The sequence below is a fragment of the Lycium ferocissimum genome, unplaced genomic scaffold, assembly GCF_029784015.1.
Source record: "Lycium ferocissimum isolate CSIRO_LF1 unplaced genomic scaffold, AGI_CSIRO_Lferr_CH_V1 ctg27619, whole genome shotgun sequence".
Lineage (NCBI taxonomy): Eukaryota > Viridiplantae > Streptophyta > Magnoliopsida > Solanales > Solanaceae > Lycium > Lycium ferocissimum.
Window position 1 is genome coordinate 1 of NW_026723702.1, and position 6,036 is coordinate 6,036.

General features: G+C 35.0%; 2 long non-coding RNA genes across 2 annotated transcripts; one reads left to right on the forward strand and one right to left on the reverse strand.

Moving 5' to 3' along the window:
• Positions 1-498: 498 nt before the first annotated feature.
• On the forward strand, positions 499-5,044 carry LOC132043709 (uncharacterized). The gene is made up of 3 exons (XR_009411914.1): positions 499-806; positions 3,703-3,768; positions 4,811-5,044. It is a non-coding gene; the product is annotated as an uncharacterized LOC132043709 (long non-coding RNA).
• LOC132043710 (uncharacterized) lies at positions 1,889-4,870 on the reverse strand. Its single transcript, XR_009411915.1, has 3 exons — positions 4,754-4,870; positions 3,712-4,003; positions 1,889-2,294 (listed from the first exon to the last, which is right to left on the reverse strand). It is a non-coding gene; the product is annotated as an uncharacterized LOC132043710 (long non-coding RNA).
• Positions 5,045-6,036: the final 992 nt, after the last annotated feature.

Below are 6,036 nucleotides of genomic sequence, written 5' to 3' on the forward strand. Positions count from 1 at the left end.
GTTGTTATTGGAGATGAATTAGTAAGTAGAAAATGCGTTGGAATGCTTTCGTTGCATATATGAGAATTTTGGATTGAATATGGAAATTGATGGAATTGTTGAATATTGGATATATGGCTTGGAATGCTCTTAGTTTATGTTTGAATGATCTTAAATTAGTATGTGAATATGAACATATTGATATTGGTTTGTAAGTGTAAAGTTGGATTTGGAGTTGTTGCATTATTTGGAAAATAAGACTATTTGCGCTAGAATGCGTTTCTAGTCGATTGTTGATGTTGTTTATATTGTTGTTGGTATGGTTGTTGTTGTTTTGGCCGAGTTCGAATCTCGGGGGTGCTATATATATAGGGGAGATGCTGCCCAAATTTTTATAGACAAGTATTGGCTAAGATTGAAATTTTAAGCCTTGTGAATAGCAAATTGGTAAATGTGACCATTTGTACACTACTACAAAAAAGGCCTTTCGCGGTAATTATTTAGTGGCAACAGCCTAATTGCCGCTGACACATGCAGTAAAGGCAAATGTTAGCGGCAATTTTCCTAATGCAGGGAATAAGCATGTTTTTAGAGGTAATTGAAAAGAATGGCCTCTAAAACTTTAGCCTTTTACTATTATTTTATGTTTCCCTCAATCTTTTTCTGTGCCCGCTAAGTTTCCCTCCAAAGAATTTTCATCTCCTAGGAATCAAGTTTGGTCTTTTCAACCTCTAAATTTGCCCTTAGCATCTTTGCTTAATTCCCCTAATGGGAGATCTGCACTATTTCTCTGATGAGTTCTCTGTCCCTCTGCGGTGATATAATTGGTAAGCTTCCTTCATTCTCTATCCTCTCTCTGAGTCCGATGTAATTTTTAGGGTTTATCGCTCTCTCATAGTTCTAAAATCAGTAGCCTACTGCATACACTATTATTGTCATGACCTATGAGCCTTCAATTTTCTTTTTATCGACTTTTTCGACGAGACCCAAGGCGTTCACCTGCTTTAGCAATCGCAGGATGTGCTTGTATAGTATGATGTAACCCGTAAGATGGGGTTGGTTCTGGGAAGAGATCTAGGATGTTTGAAAGTCTTGCGTGATTAAGTCGGAGTATTTTGTTACATTAACATTTCTTCAGCTCGTTAGTGATATGAATTTGACTGCTTATGCTATTTCACAGCTTTGTTCTTCTAATTCTTCTTGATTTTATGGTAGGTATGGATATTTTTGACATTAGTTAGAAATTTCAGGTTTTAGTTAAGAAGATTGTGGATTTGTAACTGAGATGTGATTTTTGAGTGTTTATAAAATATGGAGTATTGAAGGTAGAACCAATGTTGATTCAAGAGCTGTGGAGTTTAGTGAGTTTCCATCTCCACTCAAGCTATATTCTAATACTCTAATTCCGGGACATGAGAATTTCCTATATACTGTAAAAAAGAGTCTAGTCCCATGAGTGATTGATTTGCATACTTAAAAAAAATATTGGTTAATAAACTTATCTAGAATATCTCTGTCTTGTAATTACATAAATGTTTCTAACAACATACATGAGAAAGTGATTTTATTTGTTTTATATGGTATTTGGGAGAGGAAGTTGTGTCCCTTCGGGGACATCCGATAAAGTTGGAACAATACATGGAAGATTAGCATATCCTTTTATTAGATAAAATAGCCCGACGGGTTTAATTTAAAAAAAAAAGAAAAGAAAGAGAGGAAGTTGTACATAAATTATGTAGTGTTTGTCATGAAGTTGTCACTTCAAGTGTTTGTCAGAGACTTTGTTCCAAGTGCACTGGCTTTTCTAATGAACGGGGAACCCAAAATAGTAAAGAACTTCATCTTGAAGACACTTCGTCTTCAATCATAGGGGAAAAAAGATAGATCGTTTCCAATTATGAGAGGGTGTAATCACAGGCAGATCCAGGATTTAAACTCTATGGGTTCAATCCTAAGATTCTTAGCGTTGAACCTATTATATTTTTAAAATTTATGGGTTCATATCTACTATTTATTACAATTTTTAAGAATTTTTTACACATAAACTTATGCTCCGCGTCGAAATTTAGGGGTTCAATTGAACCCTGCCTACAAGGCTAGATACGCCTCTAGGTGTAATGCCAGCTAGCTTCAAAGCACTCCATGATCTGGTTAGAAATATCGAGACATTAATTGCAGATTTTGGTGAGAGCGTAATATGAAGCGTGGCTCCTGTTGATTCTGGATTTTGGTGGATTATATTTACTTCATGCATACACAAAGTGTAGGGGGGACATTCTCTATCTGAGAAGCCTGAACGTCAGACACGTAAGCGCCTTATACTTAGTTTATGCCTTTCAGAGGGGTTTGACACATTTCAAACTTTTCTCTGCGACAGATGCTCTATACATGATAGATTGTATAATGGTGAGTTCCTTCTTGTTTATGCTTGTTCTCAATGTTCTGAAAGGATATAGACATCATCAGTCTGTTTCAATATATTTGGTATCTTTGAAATGTTATGGAGGTTGTCTCAATATATATTTGATTGCAAAGTCGTAATTATTTCTTATATCATCATTACTTGTAGATATGTTGCTTGTACTTTTTGGACCTCTTAGCTGAATTCTATGTTCAATCTAAAATTTTCCTAGTATAGTTATCCAAATAAATCTCGTGTGCCTTGATAAATTGTTTTTGGCCCCTATAAATCTTGAGATACAGAGAAGATTAGATTCTTAGATTTTACTAGATAGACAGGACTCTCGTAGTCGTAAAACATCTATTCATGCGACATGAAGTCTTGAGGTTAGGTGAAAATATTTCAAGAATTAAATATTACTTTTAGTTGAGCGCACAGTCCAGGGGTGATATTGTTATGACTTACATGCTGGTAGAAACTCTCACACATAATGTGTAATTGAATTGGTATTACGTTGCAGATTATACTATTCTTTGTTGTGGATTTCTTCAGGGGGAAATAAAAAAGAATGCATCTATAGGCGAGGTAATATATGTTCATTTAAATGTGACAATCAGAAATTCAAGAAAAAACATGAGGCGACACTGATTTGTATTCTGATGCAGCTAAATATTTCGCGCCTTAATGTCTATAGATCAGCTTAATACCACCTGTTGAAATCATGAAGATCCAAGCATCAGCAAAGAGTCTATTCTCGCATCTTAATGAGTTCTCAAGATAAGAGTAGGAAGAAGCGTGACCCAAGGTGACAAGTAAAATTTCGGGGGATTCTGAAGGTAGGACAAGCACGAGAAGATGACGCTAAAGGTAGATGAAGCAGATAATACCTTTGCATTACTGGTATAAAGTTGTTTCTTTCTGATGAAATTAACCCTTCACAAGATTGTTTTCTTTTGTTCTCTGAATCAGTTGAGTGAAAACTCATTGGAAACACCAGTCCCTCAGCTTTTAGCAAACGATCTATATTGAAAGTTTCCTATCTTGTTTGAGGTTTTCGTACAGGAAAAAGTAATACTAAATGACATTAATTGTGTACTTTTCTCTTCTCTGATTAAGTTCTAATTTACCCTGCGAAAGATCTTTCTTTATGTCTATCTTTTATGTCATCCCTCTTGCATAGGATTATAGATATGCACATAATAAATGTTGTACTTTTATTTGGTGTCAGTGGCCAAACTATTAGTAAGCTGCAATTTTCGCATTAATTATAAAAGTGATGTTAAAATGTTTGCAACTTACAATCGGTCTCTACCGGATTACAGGTTGAACACAAAAAGGAGCAGAGAAGTGTGGTCTGTGGTAGCATTCCATTGCAGATGGATAATAAGGTTTGATGAGTAGCAGAAGTAGCTAAAACCAATCCTTTTCTTTGCATTCTGTTTTGCGTATTTTTTTCTCAAACAAATATTTCTTTATTTTGTAGCTTGGTGGAAGGAAAAATTAATTGAGACTCTGCAACACCAGTTGCATCTGATGGTACTTTTCTCCCACCTTAATGTTATAATTATTGAAGTTCCTTTAGAAAAAGATTAGTTCTATTGTTTCTGCTCTTTCTTGTGAATTCTCTCTCTTCTTGCTAGGTGTTTTGGAATATGATGCACCTGAATGCATCTGTTGTTGATCTCTTTAAAAATACAAATTATTTATGTCATTGCCTTTCCAAGATAAGGCACGTATAAGTAAATTGAAAAACTTTGTGCAAGTTAGTACATTGGAAAAATGTTCAATTTACCAGTTTTTTTTTTAAAAAAATGTACAGTGGAAAAATGCATGGTTAGACTCAAAGTTTAGAATTGATTGCAACTATCTGCTTAGCGAAATGTTGCCTTGATGAGAATTCGGCAATTGGTGTTTGTTTATAGTGTAAACTGCAAAGGGACTACAAATTGGTTTAATTTTTTAAAAATGGAATGGTTGTTGCTGAATAGGCGGGCTACTTTGATTAAGGTTTTACCACTCTTTTTGATTTGAGCTTATGATTACAGTGGCAGAGCTAGCATATTAAATTCGGGATATAGCTTTCTGTTGACTGGTTTACCATTGTAATGTGGATGACCAGTAATGTTGTTGCATCCATTGCTCTTATATCAAGAAGTAGTATGATATATTTTTCACTTATTGTTCCTGCAGTATCTCTATCATCCAAAAAGATTAGTGGCGTTGTTCATGTTACAAGCTTTAGGTTCTCGTATTTAGAAGATTGAAATCTGAATATTCAATATGAGATGATAGAAACTCACTTTACTGCTTGTTCACCTAGTGCATTAGTATAGATCAAAATGGTGTTCTCCGTGGCATTTTAGATCTGTATACTTGCGATGTTTTTCTACAATATTATCATCTTTTGACATAGTTATTTTATTATTTCAGGTCATGCAGTATGAAGTTCAAAAATTTCCCTTGTGGAAGATTTCACTATGATGAAGAGTTTGGAAAATTATTTGAAGACATTAATCGATAGGACTAGTTATTTATTTCAAACAAGATCATTTTATTTTTTTAGGTTGTGACATTAATATTTTGGATTAGTACTTTCTTTTATTTGTTTAGATTTAATAAGATATTTTTTTTAATGAATTAATTGTCTTTTAGCACTTTCCAATCTTTCGCTGCTTCTAGCCCACTACGAGCTCCCTTATACTAGTAATTGTATTTTCTGAATGTTGTAGCCATTATTAGTGGTGGCTAAACAATTGCCGTTAAAGCCTGCGCATTTTAGCACCAGTTTAATAGAATTTTACTAGCCATAAAAATAGATGCTAAAAGGGTATAATTACCATTTTTGGAAGGGATATTATAGCCATTATAATTGCCACAACAAAATTGCCGTTAAAGTGACTAAATTTTAGCGGCAATTTTATTTGGTTTTACCGGCCATAAAAATGGACTCTAAAAAAGTATAACTGGTCATTTTTGGATTGCATTTAGCAGCCATTATAATTCTTTGCGGATAACTGCCGTTAAAACTAGTTGTTTTTAGCGGCAATAAAAGAAGGCTTTACCAGCATTTCCTACAATGGCCGGTAAAGCTTTTACCGACCCCAGTTTCGCCGGCCAAAGAACAATAGCTGGTAAATGATTTAGCGGCAATTGTCGCTAAAGAGTATTTTTAATTTGCCCTAAAACCCCTTTTTGTAGTAGTGGTAGGTTTTGGACGAAACGGGATTTGGATTTTGGCAAGCGTAAAAGGCAAACAAGGTATGTAAAGCTCTCCCATTCTTTCTCTTGGCATGTCTTAGGTGTACTAGGTTTGAATTTGGACCTCGGGGACAACTCTACTCCTTGGAATCCACGTCCAAAAACGCCCCTTTTTCATTCAGTAGAATTGAATTGAATATTGTCTGAAAAGTTATAAAAGTTGTCTAACCCCGTAACTTGTGCAAATGAAATCCGATTACCTTAAAATCCCCCTGGATGACGTTATGAAGTTTAACATACGTAATTCACATACGCCACCTCATTTGGTCGAGGTGGGCTCACTTTGTGTTACACCTCGGAAAATTTCCGTTGGTGCATGGCGGACGAACTAGTGATGAGTGCGAGGAGTGCGAGTGTATAATGTTTCATGGGCAATGTAAGTAAATGAGCTAGTAATG